This window comes from Aquarana catesbeiana, linkage group LG04, assembly GCF_042186555.1.
Source record: "Aquarana catesbeiana isolate 2022-GZ linkage group LG04, ASM4218655v1, whole genome shotgun sequence".
In the NCBI taxonomy this organism is placed as follows: Eukaryota; Metazoa; Chordata; class Amphibia; order Anura; family Ranidae; genus Aquarana; species Aquarana catesbeiana.
The window spans coordinates 229,223,902-229,247,807 of record NC_133327.1 but is presented as its reverse complement, the minus strand read 5'-3'; the positions used below and the strand labels follow the sequence as shown (position 1 = coordinate 229,247,807).

At 42.3% G+C, this 23,906-nt stretch overlaps 1 protein-coding gene across 2 annotated transcripts in view; it reads right to left on the bottom strand.

The window, feature by feature from the left end:
• The window catches only part of NAALADL2 (N-acetylated alpha-linked acidic dipeptidase like 2), a 2,111,880-nt gene that overhangs the window by 738,901 nt on the left and 1,349,073 nt on the right, over nucleotides 1–23,906 (bottom strand). The window lies entirely within an intron of this gene.

Below are 23,906 nucleotides of genomic sequence, written 5' to 3'. Positions count from 1 at the left end.
CCTTTTTTTTCTGGATAGTGTGCATCCTTTAAAAATAGTGTGCTTGCAATGTGAGTAATTTGCAAAAATGACCAGTTTTCAGGTGGTGCTGGTTTTGAAAGTGTAACCTTGGTATGCATATTTTTTCATGAATCATGCATCTAAAAATACATACTCATATTAAATGTTTTATTTACATATTTAGAACACCCTTTTTATGTTTGATCTGTACAAATAGTGGTCACGGTGCGCCATTGCAGCGCTGGCTTGGTAGTCCCCCACATTGGTGCCATTGGTAGTGAGGGACCTAGATGGGGGACTCAGGTCAGTATATCTGCCTACACCAGCTAAGGGGGGTATAAAGGAGTTTAAAAGATGAGTTAGATGTGTGGGAGAAAGGTATAGTGAAAAAATTGTTTTTGCCTGGAGTGGTGCTTTAACACTTTCACTTTCCAATTCACAAATTTTCACACCTAAGGCCTAACCCTCCCCCCCCCCCCAGAGTGCAGGTAGTAAAAGGCAGACGTCAATCCAGGATTAGGGAGTTAAATAGGAGTAAAGATACAATGCAAATTAGATCCCCATCAGGATTACAATTTATATGTATGTTTCCTTTCATAAATTAAACATAGCACTCATCTGGCTAAGGTAAATTATTACTCATACTTTCCACTGGAATACCACCACCAATGTTACTGATACGGTCTCTCTCCTTATGACTAAGGACTAACATCTGAAACACGCAGGCTGTTTTACAGCTTTGTACATGTATTTAATAAAGAAATACTATTTTGGATGTCATCCTGAGTGCCGACCATCCCTTTCCTTATTGCAGTCACTCTCCAACACCTTTAAGCATTGTTGGTGTAGGTGTTTAGCCTCTGAAAAATCTGTCCCTATACAATGATAAATTTGTCCCTAAACACACTCCCGGAACTTACTAGACCCACTTTGCCTCTTTTTTGCTTTGCTAATGTGACCTGCACAGCATCCAGTAACTTTGAACATTTAATAATGTTTGAACATATTTGGTCTAAGCTATGCCACCCAACCTCTCTCTTTGTTCATAAGTAGGGATGAGTAAACTGGGCAAAATTCAGCAAACTCAAGAACAACATGGCTAAACCAGAATCCCTCTGAAGTCTTTGGAAGATGAAACTTTGTATTTTTTTCTGGTGTATTTCAAGGCTAATTTGCAACCTTTTTTCTTAAAAAGGGCTCAAGTAGTTGTACACTGCCATGAGTGCATGTACATACAAAAAATGTTTGAGTGTGACTGAAAGAGCAGAATTAATTATACAGGCTCTCCTCACTTAACGACCAGGTTCTGTTCCAACAACCAGGTCATTAAACGAATTAGTCGTTAAATGAGGAGCCACGAGTAATTAATATTTTAAGCATTCTTAACTACTGTACTGTACTGTATTGTGAAAAAAAGGTCTAAACACAAATCTCCAGCTCAATAATGTTTAAATTTGCATAAATACAGAACACAAATGAAAATTCTGTACTGTACAATACAATGATGCATAGCATGTCTTTTGGGTGGGGAGAGCAGTCAAGAGTGATTGTTAAACAGGTAAGTCGTTAAACAAGGAGTATCTGTACACAAATCCTTTAAATATTATGCTTCTGGGATACCTTGAAGGCTAAGTTTACCTTTATTCGCTTTTTTTTCTAAATTCCAGTTCCCCTATGTACCAATCTAGCATTCATGTACTTCTTTTGCAAAAATAAAACAGCTTTCAATTTATTCTACACACGTTTACCTCACTAACTTCATAGATGTTTAAAAATCCTGCTCCATTACGTCTGCCTTACTTCCTGGAAAGTCTTTAGGTCATGACACAGGAAGGAGTTGACCAGCTTATCTAATTAGCACACACCCTGGATCATCTTTCCTCAGCTGGTCAACTAATTCCTGTGTCATGACCTAAAGTCTGTTCAGGAAGTAAGACAGAAGTAATTTAGCAGGGGTTTTAAACCTCCATGAAGAGTGTGAGGTAAACATGTGTAGAATAAATGTAAAGTTGTTTTATTTTTGTAAGGAAGTACATGAATGCTATATTGGTACATAGGGGAGCTGGAATTAAAAAAAAAGAAAAAGGTGAACATAGGTGAACTTAGCCTTTAAATCTGCACATGAATTTGCAGAGGTACAACCAGCGGACAGAGATCTGTCACTACTACCTTAAAATGGTGGATCCCCATTGGCTTCTGTTTGTAAACAAGCTAGTGGAAATCCTGGTTTGCAGCATTAAGCAAACATGGTCCTTCTAGACACTGCAGCTCACAGTGGAAGGATTTCAGCTCCAAAGGCAGTGCTATCAATCTAGGAAGCAGTGGGCAGAACATGGCATGGCCAGGTACTGCTTGATAAGCTATAGGTTTGTCAATCAGCAGTGACAATGCTGATAGGCATGCCCCTGCAATATTTTTTCATTCAGGAGCAGTGCATCATCTTTGCCATTCTATTACAGGCAGGATTAGCAGGTATTTGTGTGACTTTGATGGGCACGATTGGAAAATCATTAGTGCATAGACACTTACAACAATTTTATTTAATGGGAGGTCACAGTTCTACTTTAACCACTTTAGCTATGGAAGATTTACCCCCCTTCCTAACCAAGCCATTTTTTGCTTTTTAGCACTGCGTTACTTACTTTGTTACCGGGCTTCTATTTTAGATGTGTTGTTTACAAGTTAAAAACAGTTTTTTTTTCTCGAAAAGTACTTAGAATCCCAAACATTATACTTTTTTTTCTAACATCCTAGAGAATAAAATGGCGGTCATTGCAATACTTTCTGTCACACCGTATTTGAGCAACTGACTTACAAGCGCACTTTTTTTTAAAAAAATACACTTTTTTTTAATTAAAAAATAAGACAACAGTAAAATTAGTTCCATTTTTTTTTTAATATTGTGAAAGATAATGTTATGCCAAGTAAATTGATACCCAACATGTCATGCTTCAAAATTGCACCCGCTCGTGGAATGGCAACAAACTTTTACCCTTAAAAATCTCCATAGGCGACATTTACAAAATTCTACCGGTTGCATGTTTTGTGTTACAGAGGAGGTCTAGGGCTAGAATTATTGCTCTAACTCTACTGATTGTGGCAATACCTCACATGTGTGGTTTGAACACTGTTTTCATATGCGGGCGCTACTCACGTATGCGTTCGCTTCTGCACGCGAGCTCGGCGGGACGGGGCACGTTTCAATTTTTTGTTTTTCTTATTTATTTTACCTTTTATGTTTTATTTTTACACTGTTTAAAAAAAAAATGTGGCACCTTTTATTCCTATTACAAGGAATGTAAACATCCCTTGTAATAGAAAAAAAGCATGACAGGACCTCTTAAATATGAGATCTGGGGTCAAAAAGACCTCGGATCTCATATTTACACTAAAATGCAATAAAAAAAAAAATGTGGTCATTTAAAAAAAATAAAAAAAAATTAAATGGCCCTTTAAGAGCTATGGGCAGAAGTGAAGTTTTGACGTCGCTTCTGCCCTGCAGTGTCATGGAGACGGGTGGGGGCCATCTTCCCCTCACTAGTCTCCATGTCAGCCCAGGGAACAGACCTGATCGCCTCCACCGCTCCTGCCACACAGACCACTTTTATATTGTACCAGACCGCCGGCCGAACACAGGAATACCGGGGTTATGGCAGCTATCTGCTGCCATAACAACGATATCCGTCCTAAAAGTAGGCGTGCGGTGGTCCGGAAGTGGTTAACTGACAATTGTGCTGTCATGCAATGCTGTACCAAAATGAAATTGACATCATTTTTTTTCACACAAATAGAGCATTCTTTTGGTGGTATTTGATCACCACTGAGTTTTTTATGTTTTACGCGATAAATAAAAAAAGACTGATAGTTAAAATATATATATATATATATATATATATATATATATATATATACACAATATCTCACAAAAGTGAGCACACCCCTCACATTTTTGTAAATATTTTATTATATCTTTTCATGTGACAACATTTAAGAAATGACACTTTGCTACAGTGTAAACTAATGAGTGTACAGCTTGTATAACAGTGCAAATTTACTGTCCCCTCAAAATAACTCAACACACAGCCATTAATGTCTAAACTGCTGGCAACAAAAGTGAGTACACCCCTAAGTGAAAATGTCCAATTCCCATTTTCTCTCCCCGGTCATGTGACTTGTTAGTGTCATGGCACCTCATGGCTAAGAACTCTCTGAGGATCTGAAAAAAAGGTTGCTCTACATAAAGATAGCCTAGGCTATAAGAAGATTGCCAAGACCATGAAACTGAGCTGCAGCACGGTGGCCAAGACCATACAGAGTTTTTTTCAGGTTCCACTAGGAACAGGCCTCGCCATGGTCGACCAAAGAAGTTGAGTGCACATACTCAGCATCATATCCAGAGGTTGTCTTTGAGAAATAGACATATGAGTGCTGCCAGCATTGCTGCAGAGGTTGAAGGGGTGGGGGTCAGCCTGTCAGTGCTCAGACCATACGCTGCACACTGCATCAAATTGGTCTGCATGGCTGTCGTCCCAAAGGAAGCCCCTTCTAAAGATGATGCACAAGAAAGCCCGCAGTTTGCTGAAGACAAACAGACTAAGGACATGGATTACTGGAACCATGCCCTGCGGTCTGATGAGACTAAGATAAAATTATTTGGTTCAGATGGTGTCAAGTGTGTGTAGCAACAACCAGATGAGAGGTACATAGACAAGTGTGTCTTGCCTATAGTCAAGCATGGTGGTGTGAGTATCATGGTCTGGGGCTGCATGAGTGTTACCGGCACTGGGGAGCTACAGTTCATTGAGGGAACCATCAATGCCAACATGTACTGTGACATACTGAAGCAGAGCATGATCCCCTCCCTTCAGAGACTGGGCCTCAGGGAAGTATTTCAACATGATAACAACCCCAAACACACCTCCAAGATGACCACTGCCTTGCTAAAGAAGCTGAGGGTAAAGGTGATGGACTGGCCAAGCATGTCTCCAGACCAAAACCCTATTGAGCATCTGTGGGAAGGTGAAGGAGTGCAAGGTCTCTAAAATCCACCAGCTCTGTGATGTCATCATGGAGGAGTGGAAGAGGAATCCAGTGGCAACCTGTGAAGCTCTGGTGAACTCCATGCCCAAGAGGGTTAAGGCAGTGCTGGAAAAAAATTGTGGCCACACGAAATATTGACACTTTGTGCCCAATTTGGACATTTTCACTTAGGGGTGTACTCACTTTTGTTGCCAGCAGTTTAGATAATAATGGCTGTGTGTTGAGTTATTTTGGGGGGACAGCAAATTTACACTGTTATACAAACTGTACACTCACTACTTTACATTGTAGCAAAGTGTCATTTCTTCAGTGTCGTCACATGAAGAGTTGTAATAACATATTTACAAAAATATGAGGGGTGTACTCACTTTTATATATATATATATATATATATATATATATATATATATATATATATATATATATATATATTCTGCTATAAAACATATCACTGTACTAATGGATAGGCTCGGAAGGGGTTAGCATATAGGGTGATTAAAGGGTTAAATGTGTGCCTAACCAGAGTTCACATGTGTACTGTGAGCTGATTTTACTAAGGGATGTGCTGGTTCTTATTTCCTGCTTTGCAGGGAAACAAAAACCAGCACATCCCCACTGACAGGACAGAGCTCTGTATTGTTTACATTGACAGAACTCTGTTCTGTCTTCCTCCTCTCTAATGAGTGGGTGCCAGCGGTCAATCATTGGGCGGCACATGCTGGCCGGCTTGTGCTGTAATTAGTCACAGCTCAGTCGGCACAGGGGGAGCACCGTGGGGGCCTCCTACCTGGAAGGGCTGGATCTGGTATTAAATACCTGATCCAGAACAGGAGAGCCGCTCTGCCACCATACTCCTACATGAGGCAGTCGGCAAGCGGTTAACTTGTATTGGATAATATATACATTATGGAAGTCCTGTGCCAAGTCAAAAATTACACTAAAGTGATTAGCCTATGATATAAATTAATATAAATAATATATTTATACAATATATTTTAGTAAAATAGACATGATAAGACACTGCTTACCCAAAAAGAGCATAATAGCTTAAGCCAGGGATCATTTGTAATGTAATATAAAGCATCGTGTCACATCTGTAGTATTCCAGACATTCCATATTATCAGTCTATATGCCCCAAACAGGTTTATAAGTAAACATGATTGAAGTGATATTTGTCTTCCTAACAATATGATCATAAGCACATGTGGTGGATGTGGCATTTTTCCCCATACATTTTGGACGCGCTATAAAAAGGATATCTGGGAGATTATTTAACTTGCAAAGATACTAAAAAAGCAGTTTGGGTATATGTGCAAGTGCTTCTGCTTGGTCTATGTCAGATATTTTCTGTTTGGAAGCACTCCTTCGGCTGATTCAGAATACACTGATACAGATAACAGGGATCATCTTAGAAAACAGGATTTAATAAAGTGGTCATTACATTGGCTATAAAAAATTGCAGCTTTTGCTAAGTTAGTAAGACTGAAGATGATAAAAGGCTAAACAACCCCAGGAAATATATTTTCTGCCCTGCTTTAAATACCATACCCTGATACTGAACTTCATTTTTAAAAAGAAACAAGACATCTAAAGTTATGCTGCCACCCCTGCATATTGATACAACCATTAACCCTTCTATGACTTCTTAATGAGCACTATGTGAATCTCTTCTATTCAATTCTTTTTATTTAAAAACGCAGTCTGCTGCAAATGATTACAGCCAGTTGGCAGTAGGCTTTCACTCCAGGTAAATATTGATGGAAGAATAATACTGCTGCAGAATCACAAAAGCTCAATACTAATGAAAAAGCTTGATGGAATTCTGCCTTTGTCTTCCTTCTATATTCCTTTGCAATAAAACTTCTGACATGTGTTTACTGTTATGTCTCTTCTTTAGCATGTGGCTTCTTAATTAATTACCCCATTACTTCAACCATATTAAAGTGAAGTTTGCCAACAAAGAAAAAAGCGTTGTTTTTAACCTTTAAAATTGTGATTACTTAATTTAGCAGTTCTACGTTTTAGAAAAGAATTAGGACCTGCAATAAGATAAATACTCACATGTGATCTTAAGATCATTTTCAGCTTCTTCAGATCCAGACAACGCCCTTGAAACAGATTTGCCAATCTGTCCTCTTTTCAATGTTCCAAGTCTCTGCTGGCATCGAGCATTTAGATTATTCCATGGTACATGATACTGTAGCAGAGTGCCTCTTGATTCACCATGCTCAAATAAAGTTGTAGGCTCCTTTAACTACTTTTACCACAATCCCTTTCATTTCCACAATCCCCTGGACTTCTGCATATGCCCAGAGAATATAGGTTGTCCTGTTTACTACCCTCTGGCACTCAGAAAGGTTGATTAGGCTTGTGGGCAGCCAGGCAGGATCCCAATAGCCAACAGCTTCTCCAGCAGCAACTGTGAAGAGCACTGTTCGAACAACTGCTAGAGCAGGGTCTCAAACTGGTGGCCCTCCAGCTGTTGTGAAATTACAAGTTCCATCATGCCTCTGCCTGTGGGAGTCATGCTTTTAACTGTCAGCCTTGCAATGCTTCATGGGACTTGTAGTTTCAGAACAGCTGGAGGGCCACCAGTTTGAGACCTCTGTAAACTAGATTATTGATCTATAATTGGGTTGGCCCTGGGTCTACAACCACCAACCTGTTTTACCAAACCTGGGAAACCTCCACCCACTCATCTGTGCTGCCAGCCTAGAGATCCCTCTAGCTGTCTGCCTATATACCCAGACCTATCCTAGACTTCACTGTCACATTTTTGCAGACATGAAATAAAGTAGCTAACTGTACTGTACTGCTGACTGAGATAGATGTTGTTCTCTAGTATCTGCAGCTACTGATCCTCATAAAGACTGTACTGTAATGACACCCATGGGTCTATTTTGTATCATATATGATCTTCAAATATGTCACTAACCTGCACAGCCATCATGAGTCCTCACCATAATTTGCCTAATATATGTATTTTTCTAGGACTGAATAATGTATTTCAGGAAAATATTACAGTATGACCATTAAAGCTAATGATCCTAGAAAATAGACATATTATGCACATTTGTGATGGCTAATATACAATCACAAATGCTGGGTCGATGATGTCACAAGGGGGTGGTGTCACCTATTGACATCATCAGGTGACTCCGCCCCGTTAGCTATTTAAGAAATGTCAGATGGAGAAGCAGGCAGTTGGTGGGGAGCCTTCAATGAGGCCGGAGGTTTTTTTCTGTTTTTGGATCCGGCAGTGTGGCGTGATTGATGATTGATCTACCCTGGGGGAAATTGTTATTTTAATTTTTTTTAATAAAGGAATTGTCAAAAACTCATGTACTGTCTTTACTCAATTTTTATACTTTTTTGGTGAATGGGTAGGTATACCCATTCACATAGGGGAGGGGTGGGATCCCCTTGTTAAAGGGGGCTTCCAGATTCTGATAAGCCCCCACCCGCAGACCCCCACAACCACAGCCCAGGGTTGTGGGGAAGAGGCCTTTGTCCCCATCAACATGGGGACAAGGTGCTTTGGGGTTAGGAGGCAGAGCCCGCCCTTCCCCAAAGCACCCCCCATGTTGAGGGGATGTGGCCTGATATGATTCAGGAGGGGGGGCGTGCTCTCATCTCCCACTCTTTCCTGGCCTGCCAGGCTGCATGTTCGAATAAGGATCAGGTATGGATTTTGGGGAGGACCCCACACTATTTATTTTTTTTTTCATTTTGGCATGGGGTTAATCTTAAAATCCATACTAGACTCACAGGGCCTGGTATGGATTGGGGGGCCCTCGCTGTTTTTTTTCTATTGCTGGCATTCTTCTGTTTACAGCTTAGCTCTCAGTCAGGAAACTGATGGATTTTTAAGGACGCTGCAGCTGGCTTCCCGCCTTGCTCCTTAACAACCAGCTATTCTTAACGCAGAATTAAAATTGGTCGATCATTTTTTGACCGATCCAAATTAGAATTGTTCCGAAAATTTGGAATTTGTTAGAGAATTATTAAACAAAATGAAATGAAAAAAAATAAAACTAAGCAAATTCCAAAACGAATCAACAAAATGAAATTATTAACATAACAAATCTATCTGCAACAAAACACATTTTTCCGTTCTGCACATGTCTATGGCAGACATTGGATGCATTCCTCTAGCAAAACAGGGGCAAGTACACTATTTTGTTGAACAGCCGCATATGCGCAGTTCTCTAATGCCTCTTTACAAGTGCAAAGATACAACAAAGGCTTGTACTACACACATCTTTTTTGACTCTGTGGCTTAGAAATAGATATTTGAGAAAATATTTCAGTTACAGGGCCAGGACTTTTGATGTTTTCGGTAGAGCAGATTTTTGATATAATTAAACTTTAAAGCCTTTCAAAATGATTAATTTACAGCTACCTGTGAGAATAGAATGTTTTTTAGACTATGACTGTGTATGTAGAGCCCAGTAACCTTCTCTTGATTGGAGGTAAACAAGCAGGTCATGGCTAATATTTGCAGCAGACTGATAAAAACATAAACAAAACAGATAAAAATTGACTTTTATCTGTTTTTTATGAATTGACATTCATAGCCATTCATTTGTGACCAGGGTGGTCATAAAGATATGTGGAAAGGCCACTGAGACTCTTTCTGATGGTCTCTGAATCAGATCCTTCATCAAGGGATTTTTATTTTTCACTCCAAGAATTAATGAATGGCTAATTGTAAAGCCATGCGTATTTGGAGTGATCTCATGCATTTAATTTGTATGCTGCCCTCTTTTGGGGGGTCTCCTTGACAGCTGTTTTGGGCCTTGATATGTTACTACTGGGCTTTGGGCTGGCCTGGACTCCTTGTGACTGAGCATCTCTGGGTATTTTTCACTCTTTATATAATCTACTGAAGAAGCCATCCTTGGTGAAATGCATAGAGATCAAGACTTCTTATTGGATCCCCTAGATCACCCTTAACACTTTGTCTGTAATCTGTTACTTACAGTATGTGAAGCTACATATGTTGTATATATTGATGGGCTAGATCTGTATGGATTAATGTATAGTTATCCCATTTGGGAACTCATCAACATCCATCATGGATGAATGATACATATTTTTATACTGATTTTTAATGACTTATGGATTATGGATACATTTTGTATTTTTTATAAACTCTAGTATTCATCTCCTTTACTTAGGGGATATTGGTGGCAACTAGGGATAAGCCCAATGTTTGAGTCCAACATAAGTTCGACTCGAACATGAAGTGTTCGCCGAACAGCGAACATTATGCAGTGCTTGCGGCAAATTCAAAAGCCACGGAACACCGTTAAAGTCTATGGAACATTAACATGAAAAATCAAAAGTTCTAATTTTAAAGGCTTATATGCAAGTTATTGTCATAAAAAGTGTTTGGGGACCCGGGTCCTGCCCCAGGGGACATGTATAAATGCAAAAAAAAGTTTTAAAAATGGCAGTTTTTTCAGGAGAAGTGATTTTAATAATGCTTCAAGTAAAACAATAAAAATGAAATATTCCTTTTAATATCGTTCCTGGGGCTGTCTATAGTATGCCTGCAAAGTAGCGCAGTGTTCCCATGTTTAGAACAATACCACAGCAAAATGACATTTCTAAAGGAAAAAAAAGGCATTTAAAACTGATCGCGGCTGTAATGAATTGTCGGGTCTCGGCAATATAGATAAAACTCATTGAAAAAAACATCATGGGTTCCCCCGAGTCCGTTACCAGGCCCTTTGGGTATGATATGAACATTAAGGGGAACCCCAAACCAAAAATGTAAAAAAAATTGTGTGGGGGTCCCCCCAAAATGCATACCAGGCTCTTCAGGTCTGTTGTGGAAATTAAGGGGAACCCTGCGCCAAATTTAAAAAAAATGGCGTAGGGGTCCCCCCAAAATCCATACCAGACTGATTTTAAGTGGAACCCTGTGCCAAATGTAAAAAAATGGCGTAGGGGTCCCCCCAAAATTCATACTAGACCCTTATGCGTGCACACAACCTGGCTGGCCACAGGAAAAAAGGAGGAGATGAGAGATTGTCCCCCTCCTGAATCATACCAGGCTACATGCCCTCAACATGGGGAGGGTGCTTTGGAGGAGCCCCCCAAAGCAACTTGTCCCCATGTTGAAGGGGACAAGGTCCTCATCCCCACAACCCTTGCCTGGTGGTTGTGGGGGTCTGCAGGTGGGGGGCTTATCAGAATCTGGAAGCCCCCTTTAACAAGAGGACCCCCAGATCCCGGCCTCCCCCCTATGTAAATTGGTAACGGATACATTGTACCCCTACCATTTCACAAAAAAAAGTGTCAAAAATAGTATAAAAAACAGGAGACACTTTTGGGAAAAAATAAAAACGTCCCACGAGGTAGATCCATCTCACGCCGCTGGCGATCCCCAAAAAAAGCCGCAATAGCTCCACCTCCATGGGAGGCTCCCCACCGAGTGATGCTTCTTCTTGGTGACAGCTGTTATATAGTTGAGGGCAGGGACATAAACGGGTGACCCCGCCTTCCTCTGACGTCACATGGCATCAGAGGGGGGCGGGTCACTGTTTACGTCCCCGGGTGGCCCCACCCTCAGCTATATAACAGCTGTCACCAAGGAGCGTCACTTGGTGGGAGCCTCCCATAAAGGCGGAGCTGTTGCAGCATTTTTTTTCTTTTTTCGGATCATCATTGGCATGAGATGGATCTACTTTGTGGGACATTTTTGTTTTTTTTATTTTTTAATAAAGGACTTGTCCTAAAGTGTCTCCTGTCTTTTTTACTATTTTTGACAATTTTTTTGTAAAATGGTAGAGGTACAATGTACCGGTTACCAATTCAAATAGGGGGGAGGCCGGGATCTGGGGGTCCCCTTGTTAAAGGGGGCTTCAAGATTCCAATAAGCCCCCTGCCCGCAGACCTGCACAACCACCGGGCAAGGGTTGTGGGGATGAGGCCCTTGTCCCCATCAACATGGGGGCAAGCTACTTTGGGGGGCTATTCCAAAGCACCCTCCCCATGTTGAGGGCATGTGGCCTGGTACAGTTCAGGAGGGGCCGTGCTCTCATCCCCCCTTTACCTTCAGCCTGCCAGGTTGCGTGCTTGGATAAGGGTCTGGTATAGATTTTGGGGCTGACCCATAAACCATTTTTTTATTTAATTTTTGGTTCGGGGTTCCCCTTAATATTCATACCAGACCCAAAGGGCCTGGTAATGGCCTGGGGGGAACCCATGCCATTTTTTTCAATGAGATTTATCTATATTGCCGAGACCCGACAATTCAATACAGCCGCAATCAGTTTTAAATGACTTTTTTCCTTTAGAAATGTCATTTTGCTGTGGTACTGTTCTAAACACAGGAAAACTGCACCACTTTACAGGCATACTATAGACACCCTCCAGGCACACTATTTAAAGGAATATTTCATTTTTATTGTTTCACTTTAAGCATTATTAAAATCACTGCTCCTGAAAAAACTGCTGTTTTTAAAACTTTTTTTGCATTGATACATGTCCCCTGGGCAGAACCTGGGTCCCCAAACACTTTTTATTACAATAACTTGCATATAAGCCTTTAAAATGAGCACTTTTGATTTTTCATGTTTGTGTCCCATAGACTTTAACAGAGTTTGCGTGTTCCTCCAAATTTTTTGCCTGCTTGCAAGTTCTGGTGTGAACCGAACCGGGGGGTGTTTGGCTCATCCTTAGTGGTAACCTATAAAGTCCTCCTTTTTCTTCCTTTTTGTTTTTCTTCTTTGTTAGTGTATTTAAATCTGCTAGTAAATTTAACACTACCCCTCCCCCCCAGGCTGACAATGCTGCTGTCTGCTGTGCCCCCTGTGCTCATTCATCCTGAGTGGAGAAACTCTAATACAGGAGATCTGTTACTGGTCAGATCACCAGGGGAAAACAGAGAGAGAAAGGCCTAAAAATAATAAAACAAATGCAGCTACCACATCTAATGATTGGTAAGCTGCACTATTTTTGCAGTTTTGGTTTTGGATTTTGATTCAGAGGTTAATGATCAGACCTAGGTCTCTAGTGCTCCTCCAATTGTGTCAGTTTAATCCATATTGGCACTTATTATCCATGAATATATGCTATTAGCTAGTAAGTATTCGGAATGTTGCAACGTAAAGTAGGGACTGGCCAGAGAGGTGTTATTTTGACGCAGTTGGCCAGTTTGAGTATATATTTCAAGATACCTACTGTAAGCCAATAATCTTTATTTTTATTCAAACTTGTGTTGTAGTTAGTTGAAGTGTTATGCCCCGTACACATGGTCGGATTTTCCGATGGAAAATGTCCGATCGGAGCGTGTTGTCAGAAATTCCGACCGTGTGTGGGCTCCATCGGACATTTTCCATCGGATTTTCCGACACACAAAGTTTTAGAGCAGGAGATAAAATTTTCCGACAACAAAATCCGATCGCGTCAATTCCGACCGTGTGTGGCCTGTTCCGTCGCACAAAGTGCCACGCATGCTCAGAAGAAATTCCAAGACGGAACAGCTCGTTCTGGTAAACTTAGCGTTCGCAATGGATACAGCACTTTCATCACGCTGCAATGTTAAAAATGGTTTAATACAGCGCACTCTCTTCTTCTTTATAATGTGACAAGAATTAAGTAGTTTTGCTGCTCATATTCACACACACTTCTCACAAAGTTTTATTTTTGTTTTTTTATTGGGATTCCCTGAATATATTGTTATTAGTTGTCACATCTGACAGTATTTTTTTTTTTTATTTAATTTTTTGGGGATTTTAAGCCTTTTTTTTGGATTTAATGTTTGTATTTTTTCAAAGGCTGATCTTTGTTCAATGTTATTTTTATTTTTACTCCAGAATATTTTTGTGTGTGTTTTGTGTGTCAAGTTACCCCAACACCATTGATATCTTTTATTATTTAATCTCCAGGAGATTGTTTGTTGTTGGTGTCCTTTGTTCATTTCACATTGTATATTTGAAATGTACCTGAATCCTCACAAACCAACTGTCCTTTTTGAAGTAAAACACATAGGAGAGTATAATTCAAAACAAAAATCCTTTATTAAGGGCTCAGAACCAAACAAAGAGGAAGGCAACACTGGATCAACAAGAGAAATTAGCGAAGCCTGGGACCCTCACAGCAGACATCAATTCTTGAACATCAAAATTGGTGGCCTGAGGAGTCCATATGTAAGGGAGGGCAGTCTGGTCCAGAATTCGCAGAGATCCGGATAGCAGCAGATGACATGTGTGTCCCCAGGCTGTGGTACCACAAGAGGCTGCATTTTTTGGCCGACCAGACTGGATCCAGGGTCCTTACTTTCTGGTCTTCCTTTCACGCTTCATTCCCGGCTGTGGCTGTGCAGTTGGAGATGTGGCAGGAGGAGGAGTAGGACCTGGAGGAGGACTGGGAGGACCTGGAGGAGAGGGAGGATGAGGAGGAGGACCTGCGGGAGGAGGAGGAGGACCATCGCAAAGGTGTGTCTGAGCTGTCATTTGGCCCCTCATACCTTTGTTAAGAGCCTCCAATATGAGCGCCTCACACAAGACTTGTTGGCCCTCCTCCATCCTCTGCATTTTATAGGCAATGGTGGCAGCAATGTCCTCCTCCATGGTGTGTGGTGCTCCCAGGACCTCTGTAGCCCTCCAAAAGAGTCCTCCGGTAGCCTCCTCTAGGGCACTCCTCCTCCTGCCACTTTCTCTTTCCAGGTGTAGGGGAGGGACCTGCAGATCAGCCAGCCGGCTCGGCCCAGCCACCTCCTGGCTGAGACTTCCCTGTGTATGAAAAAGGGACATGGTTGTAATGTTTTGCTTCATCAATCACAATCCTAAATTAGTACTCCAAACTAACATCTAGTTAACATCATTGATTGGACAAGCAGAAATATTTAGAGGAATGCTATACCTGGCTCAATCTGGGCTCCTCCACATGTTGTTGCCTGGAAGGCCCAGGTTGGGCGTCAGAAGCCTCAGCCAGGGGGGAAGGAAGCGTGGAAGGAAGACTGGAGAGGGATGGCCTGGGTTCAGTCTGGCCTGCCAGAAAATGCAGCCTGTCGTAGTACAACATCCTGGGGACATAGATGTCATCTGCTGCTCCGGATCTCTGTGAATCCAGGACTTTCTTGCGCTCCCTCAGATATGTGCTCCTCAGGCCACCAATTAATATCTTTAAATATGTGATGTCTGCCGTGGGGATCACCTGCTTCACAATTTCACACAATTGCACCAGTGCTGCCTTCCTCTTTGCTTGGTTCTTGTAATGGGGGTGTTTAATCTCCCACAGACAGGGCAGCTCCCTTAAGATATCTATGAATACTGACATGAAGTCATTATCATTCAGTAAGATATCCATGTTCACTGCAAGACACAACACAAGACAAAGCCTAATGTCAGACAAAACTCTCCCAATCTTGTAACAATATAGGCTTCAATGTAGAAGCAGTATAGGCACAAGTTTGTCTCTTACCTTCGTTCTTACGATCGGCGCGTCCAATGCTCCTTCCTCCGCTCACAGATCGTACGTAATACGCACACGTGTTACGCTTTATACACACTGCGCATGCGTGTAACTCCGCCCGCCCCTGACGTTCTTTCTAGTCTATTCCCCACCCCTTTTCGTTTGGCGCAGTGGGTGAAGAGCACATGGCGGAGTTACATAGTTACATAGTAGGTGATGTTGAAAAAAGACACAAGTCCATCAAGTCCAACCTATGTGTGTGATTATGTGTCAGTATTACATTACATATCCCTGTATATTGCGGTCATTCAGGTGATTATCTAATAGTTTCTTGAAGCTATCAATGCTCCCCGCTGGGACCACCGCCTGTGGAAGGGAATTCCACATCCTTGCCGCTCTTACAGTAAAGAACCCTCTACGTAGTTTAAGGTTAAACCTCTTTTCTTCTAATTGTAATGAGTGGCCACGAGTCTTATTAAACTCTCTTCTGCGAAAAAGTTTTATCCCTATTGTGGGGTCACCAGTACAGTATTTGTAAATTGAAATCATATCCCCTCTCAAGCGTCTCTTCTCCAGAGAGAATAAGTTCAGTGCTCGCAACCTTTCCTCATAACTAAGATCCTCCAGACCCTTTATTAGCTTTGTTGCCCTTCTTTGTACTTGCTCCATTTCCAGTACGTCCCTCCTGAGGACTGGTGCCCAGAACTGGACAGCATACTCCAGGTGCGGGCGGACCAGAGTCTTGTAGAGCGGGAGAATTATCGTTTTATCTCTGCAGTTGATCCCCCTTTTAATACATGCCAATATTCTGTTTGTTTTGTTAGCAGCAGCTTGGCATTGCATGCCATTGCTGAGCCTATCATCCACTAGGACCCCCAGGTCCTTTTCCATCCTAGATTCCCCCAGAGGTTCTCCCCCCAGTGTATAGATTGCATTCATATTTTTGCCACCCAAATGCATTATTTTACATTTTTCTACATTGAACCTCATTTGCCATGTAGTCGCCCACCCCATTAATTTGTTCAGGTCTTTTTGCAAGATTTCCACATCCTGCGGAGAAGTTATTGCCCTGCTTAGCTTAGTATCGTCTGCAAATACAGAGATTGAACTGTTTATCCCATCCTCCAGGTCGTTTATGAACAAATTAAATAGGATTGGTCCCAGCACAGAACCCTGGGGAACCCCACTACCCACCCCTGACCATTCTGAGTACTCCCCATTTATCACCACCCTCTGAACACACCCTTGTAGCCAGTTTTCAATCCATGTACTCACCCTATGGTCCATGCCAACGCACCTTATTTTGTACAGTAAACGTTTATGGGGAACTGTGTCAAATGCTTTTGCAAAATCCAGATACACCACGTCTATGGGCCTTCCTTTATCTAGATGGCAACTCACCTCCTCATAGAAGGTTAATAGATTGGTTTGGCAAGAACGATTCTTCATGAATCCATGCTGATTACTGCTAATGATATCATTCTTATTACTAAAATCTTGTATATAGTCCCTTATCATCCCCTCCAAGAGTTTACATACTATTGATGTTAGGCTAACTGGTCTGTAATTCCCAGGGATGTTTTTTGGGCCCTTTTTAAATATTGGTGCTACATTGGCTTTTCTCCAATCAGGTGGTACCATTCCAGTCAATAGACTGTCTGTAAAAATTAGGAACAACGGTCTGACAATCAACTGACTGAGTTCCCTAAGTACCCTTGGATGCAAGCCATCTGGTCCCGGTGATTTATTAATGTTAAGTTTCTCAAATCTAATTTTAATTCCGTCCTCTGTTAACCATGTAGGTGCTTCCTGTGTTGTGTCATGAGGATAAACACTGCAGTTTTGGTTACTGAAGCCCCCCGATTGACTCGTGAAGACTGAGGAGAAGAATAAATTCAATACCTTTGCCATCTCCCCATCCTTTGTAACCAGATGTCCTTCCTCATTCTTTATGGAGCCAATATGGTCTGTCCTCCCTTTTTTACTGTTTACATACTTAAAGAATTTCTTGGGATTTTTTTTGCTCTCCTCCGCTATGTGTCTTTCATGTTCTATCTTAGCCATCCTAATTGCACCCTTACATTTCTTATTGCATTCTTTATAAATTCTGAATGCTGTGGATGATCCCTCAACCTTGTATTTTTTGAAGGCCTTCTCCTTTGCTTTTATATGCATTTTTACATTGGAGTTAAGCCATCCAGGATGTTTGTTCGCTCTTTTAAATTTATTACCCAATGGGATACATTGGCTAATGCCCTTATTTAATATGCTCTTAAAGCAAACCCATCTCTCCTCCGTATTCTTTGTTCCTAATATTTTATCCCAATTTATGCCTTTTAGCAAGGTTTGTAGTTTAGGGAAGTTGGCTCTTTTGAAATTCAGTGTCTTTGTGTTCCCTTCATGTCTCCTATTTGTGTGATTTATACTGAAACTAATTGACCTGTGATCGCTGTTACCTAAATTGCCCCGTATTTCCACATCTGTTATCAGGTCTGTATTGTTGGTAATCAGTAGATCTAGTAATGTTTTATTTCTAGTTGGTGCGTCTACCATCTGACCCATAAAATTGTCCTGCAAGACACTAAGGAACTGGCGAGCCTTAAATGAATGCACGGTTCCCTCCGCCCAGTCTATGTCTGGATAATTAAAATCCCCCATTATGATAACACTTCCCATCCTTGCTGCTAATCCAATTTGTGATAGGAGATCCGTCTCCACTTCCTCCCTCAGGTTAGGGGGCCTATAGCATACTCCCAGTATTATTTTCCCCTTAGCTTCATCCCTTTGGAGCTCTACCCATAAAGATTCCACCTCCTCCCTAGCCCCCTCAGTGATGTCATCTCTCACATTCACTTGTACATTATTCTTGATATATAGGCATACCCCTCCCCCTTTTTTACCCTCTCTATCCTTGCGGTATAGGGTATACCCTTGAATGTTTGCCAGCCAATCATGAGAGCTGTTGAACCAGGTCTCTGAAATTCCCACAAAATCCAAATCCTCCTTGTACAACAGTATCTCTAGTTCACCCATCTTGTCCGCCAGGCTCCTGGCATTGGTGAACATGCCACATAGTTTAGACCGGTCGCATATTGTCCTCGTATTGGGTGTTTCAAGATTGCAACTTGGACTTGCTACTATACTCACCTTGTGTTTTTGTGCTTTGGTTAACCTACCACTAATGCCCCCAATACTACCCTCTGGAATATCTTCCGCGCTGGCTATCACTGTCTCTGGACCCTCCCCCCCCATCGCCTAGTTTAAAAACCCCTCTAACTTTTTGGCCATCTTCATTCCCAGCAGATCTGCACCCTCCTCATTTAGGTGCAGTCCGTCCCTTCTATAGTACCGGTTACCGACTAAGAAGTCGGCCCAGTCCTCCAGGAACCCAAACCCCTCCTTACTACACCAGCTCTTCAGCCACTTGTTTACTTCCCTAATCTCCCTCTGCCTCTCTGGTGTGGCTCGATGTACCGGTAGTATTCCTGAGAACACTACCTTGGAGGTCCTTTTCCTCAATTTAGCTCCTAAGTCCCTAAAATCGTTCTTTAGGACACTCCATCTGCCTCTGACTTTGTCATTGGTGCCAACGTGCACCATGACAGCCGGGTCTTCCCCAGCCCCTCCCAGTAATTTGTCCACAAGATCTGTGATGTGCCGAATCCGAGCGCCCGGTAGACAACATACTGTTCGGCGCTTCAGGTCTTGGTTACAGATTGCCCTCTCTGTCCTTCTAAGAATTGAGTCCCCTACCACCAGAATCTGTCTTTCCTTTCCCTTTGCTGCCCCCCACTCTCACTGGAGGAGTTCTTCCCCTGGCAGCTAGGAGAGTCCCTCATCTCCAGCAGTGCTGGTCCCTGACTGGTTACACCAATGTCACTCAATGGAGCGTACTTATTGGGATGCTCCAGTCCTGGATCGGCCTCCCTGGCACTTCCCCCTCTACCCCTCCTGACTGTCACCCATCTACTCTTTGCTAGTGCCTGCACCTCTTTGTCTCCACCCGCCTCTGTGCTGGCACCTGCCGTGTACGTTCCTGGCTCACTTTTAGTATGGAGGGACTTCTCAGTGCTGACAGTTGCTTCCCCAGATTCAGAACCTGGGCTTCCAGGGAAACAATGTGCTTACATTTTGCACAGCAGTATTCGCCCTCGATCGGATGATCAAGGAACGCATACATGCGGCAAGATGTACAAAGAGTCGCCTCTCCACACCCGCCGGGCATCGTACCTATTAAATTTAGTGAGGATTTGGGGATTTTACCCTGTCCAAATTACCTAACAGCTAGCTTCCTGGCACTAATACTCAAGACAATACACAGCTACACGACAAGACAATACACAGGTACACAATACACAAGTACTAACGATCCACACACACTACTCAGACAACACTCAGATACTCACACTACACAGGTACTATGACCCCTGTTATAACCTCCTGTTTTAAACTCTTGTTTTTAACTCCCACTTAATCCAGCTCCACTTACACCAAGCTCCACAGCTTCAAACTGAGCACGCTCAGACTGAGTCCTACAACAAGTTAAATAGGCACCTGTGAGCAATGAGCAATTAACCACACCCCTTAATTGATAGACTGATGAAACCAAGAAAAAAAAAAAAAAGCTATTTAAAAAGTGACAGCAAAAGGCAAATTAAAAACTAAAAGGAAAAGTCCCCAAAATGCAACCCAGCAAACACCAACAGACAGCAAACACCCACCAACAGACAGCAAACACACACCAACAGACAGCAAACAAACACCAACAGACAGCAAACAAACACCAACAGACAGCAAACACACACCAAGACTTGTATACTCTAACACTTGTTTTTAACTCCCACTTAATCCAGCTCCACTTACACCAAGCTCCACAGCTTCAAACTGAGCACAGTTAGAGCAGGTGTGTGCTAATTATAGCAATGAGGAGGAGGAGGAGGAAAGCCCTGATCCGGACACTTCCCGATCCAGAAGGAGACGTTTTAAGGCCACAAATATGTCCTTTGGGGAGATGTTGGAGATGGTCGACATCATGAAGAAGTCCGACTATGATGGAAAGTATGGGCCTTACCCCCACCCCAACATCAGAAAGGCAAAGATCATGGCGAAAGTGGTCAAAAGCCTTCACAAGAATTTCGGGGTACGAAGATCGAAAGATCAGCTCAGGAAGCGGTGGTCGGACCTGAAGTTAAGAGAGCCAGAGCAGTACCGAAAGATCCGGAGAGTGCTGCAAAAAAGTAAGTAGTTGTGCTGTGTTCCTATTCTTTCTGTCTTTATTCCATTCATGCTGCTCCATATGCTTTTCTTAATTGTAACGTTTAAAAGGGCAACTTTAATGTTCATGGGCCCATTATTCGTTCGTATCAAACATTTTTCTTTCGGCCTCTAAAACACCATTGTTTAGGCCATATGCATTTTCCCACATTTTTTTGGGGCCTACTTGGATGCCAAATATTTGTTAGTGTAGATGGGTTTGTTACTAGAATGAAATGCCAACTAGATGCGTGTAAGGAGAGGACACTGAGCAGCTGTTTTCACATCTGGAAACTGGAGCACTAGTGTGGGACACCAGAACACCATTTTTATTATGGGGCCACACAGGTGCTCCAGTGTATACTATAGGGGGGTCTCTATCTGTGAAGCTTGTACTAAACAGGTAAAGTATTGCAGCTTGACAAAGGCCAATAAAAAAAATACATCTTGGAACTCGGCTAAAATAGACAATTGTACCCCACTTCCAAGCAATGTTTCCTATTTCTAGTTCTGCCATCAAATATCTGTGTGCTAATTATACCAATTTTGTTTTACATAGGGGAGAAAAGACTCGGAGGACACCCCTCATCTGAGGAGACCAGAGACCCCCCACCTCTGGAAGAAGGTGAAATACCAACAACCCAAGCTGAGCAGGAGGAAGAAGAAGATGTGGAGGAGATTGGCACCACAACAGGTGAGTGTCTGCGACCACAGGCTCAGGTAAACGAGATGGATGGTGGCAGATTTTTGAGACCTGTTTTTGTTTTGTTTCTCTCTTTTTAGGTGATCGTGATGTTGTGGATCCAGAACGTTTCACATCAGAAAGTGCCCAGATCCTGATCGGGGAGATCATGGGGTGTAATGTCGAACTGCAAAACATACAGCAAAAAATCAATGATGTTATTAAAAAAAATAATAACATCATTGATGTTTTGGGGCGAATTTAAAACCCCACAAAATCACCTTTTTGGATTGTGGTCCAATCTTTTAACTTTTTTTGCAATGTTTAGAAAAGCCAAATTTGGAGGATGCACACAGTGTGCCAACATGTGCTATCTGCCATCACGGGAGATCAATGGACGCGTTTTGGGGGTGCAACCCCTTCCTCAATTATAAAGTAGCGTTGAGGAAGGGCTTGCTCCCCCAAAACACGTCCCTTGATCCCCCCTGATGGCAGCTAGCACATGTTGACATTCGTAAATTGGTGTGCATCTTCCAAATTTGGCTTTTCCAGGGGTGATTTCCCCCCATCTGAACGCTATATCAAACCCAGTTCCTAAATACTGATGTCTGATATAGCCTTCAGGTTTTACCTAATGTGAACTTTGTAAGTTCAAGTTTTTTGGCTTTCTTGTTGGTTTTACACAGGCCTGTTTTATCTGAAATGGACATTTCAATTTTTGATAATGCTACTGCAAAAATTGTTATACAACAAACATGTTGGTTTGTTTTAAAAACCTTTGGTAAATGCACATGTGATTGTGCAGGTATAAAAAAGTTGCTTACTCAAGAATGTGTGGATTATTGTCTCAACACTACAATACAACACTTTTGGGGTGATGTAATTGCTGTTTTCTGCAAAAATGGGTGTTATTTCCTAAGGGCAAATCCTCTTGGCACTACAAGTGCAGTTTCCGTGCAGTTGCAAGTGCACTTGTAGTGAAATGTGTTTTTGCATTTAGAAAATAACAGCCAACAGTGCTTTGTATATTGTTTCACAATCACGACATTTTCTGGACTCAACACATTTCTGTCAGGGTCAGCTAAAACAAACACAAGCAGTAAATGTCCACCAAGAATTTCTTTTTTTTTTTATTATAAAAAAAAAGGCTTCACAGATTTGCTGGCATATTGATAGCCCCCCTACCCGCAAAGAACTCCAGGTAGCGTAACCGAACATCACGGGCACTCAGGGAGGGCAAGCCAGGACGGCCACTTTCAAGCGCCGTCAGTGTGGTTTGATGTAGGATTCTGGCCTCAGGCCCAACTGAGCCAGCATAGTTGGCCAAATGTTTCCTTAAAAAGTTATGGAGAACACAGCACGCCAGTATAATATGGTTCAGTTTATACTCCGCCATATGGATGGGTGTCAGAAATAGTCGGAACCGGCTGGCCAGGATTCCAAATGTGTTCTCCACCACTCTTCGGGCTCTGGCCAGCTGGTAATTACAAACCCTCTGTTCCGGGGTGAGGGTCCTCATTGGGAATGGCGCATCAGTTGATCCCTCAGCGCAAACGCTTCATCAGCAACGAACACAAATGGGAGTCCTTCCACATTGTCCTCTGGAGCTGGCAAGTCCAAGCTGCCATTCTGGAGACGCCTGTAGAACTCCGTCTGGGCGATGACTCCACCATCGGACATCCGGCCATTCTTCCCCACATACAAGAAGTCGTAATTAGCCGACACCACCGCCAACATCACTATACTATTAAACCCCTTGTAATTATAATAGTACGACCCCGAGTTGGGTGGTGGGACGAAGTGGACGTGTTTCCCATCAATTGCCCCTCCGCAGTTAGGAAAGTCCCACCGCTCGGCAAAGTGGGAGGCCACAGTCTGCCATTCCTGTGGCGTGGAAGGAAACTGTTGATGAAAAAACAATAAACATTACTATTTTTACTCTGAAACATGGCAAGCAGATTATACACATACATTATGGGGCAACCTCCAGATAGCATTTACTAAGGGGAATTTAACAACGCCAAAGTATAAGGTACACCTATCATATCCCCCCCCCCTCTCATGGGCCATTTCTAACATTATAGGGGGTGTGTGTAAATCTTGGACAGGTAACCCTCTTCACTTCATTGAGAGCTGAATGCCTAAATAATGGGTATTACTTTGAACAGCCCCTCCTTAGTTACACTATTGGCAGACCACTGGACAGGTAAGAAGTGTCTGAATACAAAGGTATAAATACACATTGTACACATTTGAGGACATTTGGACATTCTGCTATTACCTATCAAGATAATAAAAGGATACAAAAACTTTAAACAGTACCATTGGAAAGTATAAAGGCAGGCCCTTGCACTACATGCTTTGGGGAATTCATCCATACATCTGAGCACTAAAGAGATGGGTATAGTGTGTATGGGTTTAGCAAAGTCAGCAGATGATTGAGGATAGATAGAGAATTGGGATCAGCTGACTTAGCAGTTGGGGGAGGGAGGGTTACTAAAA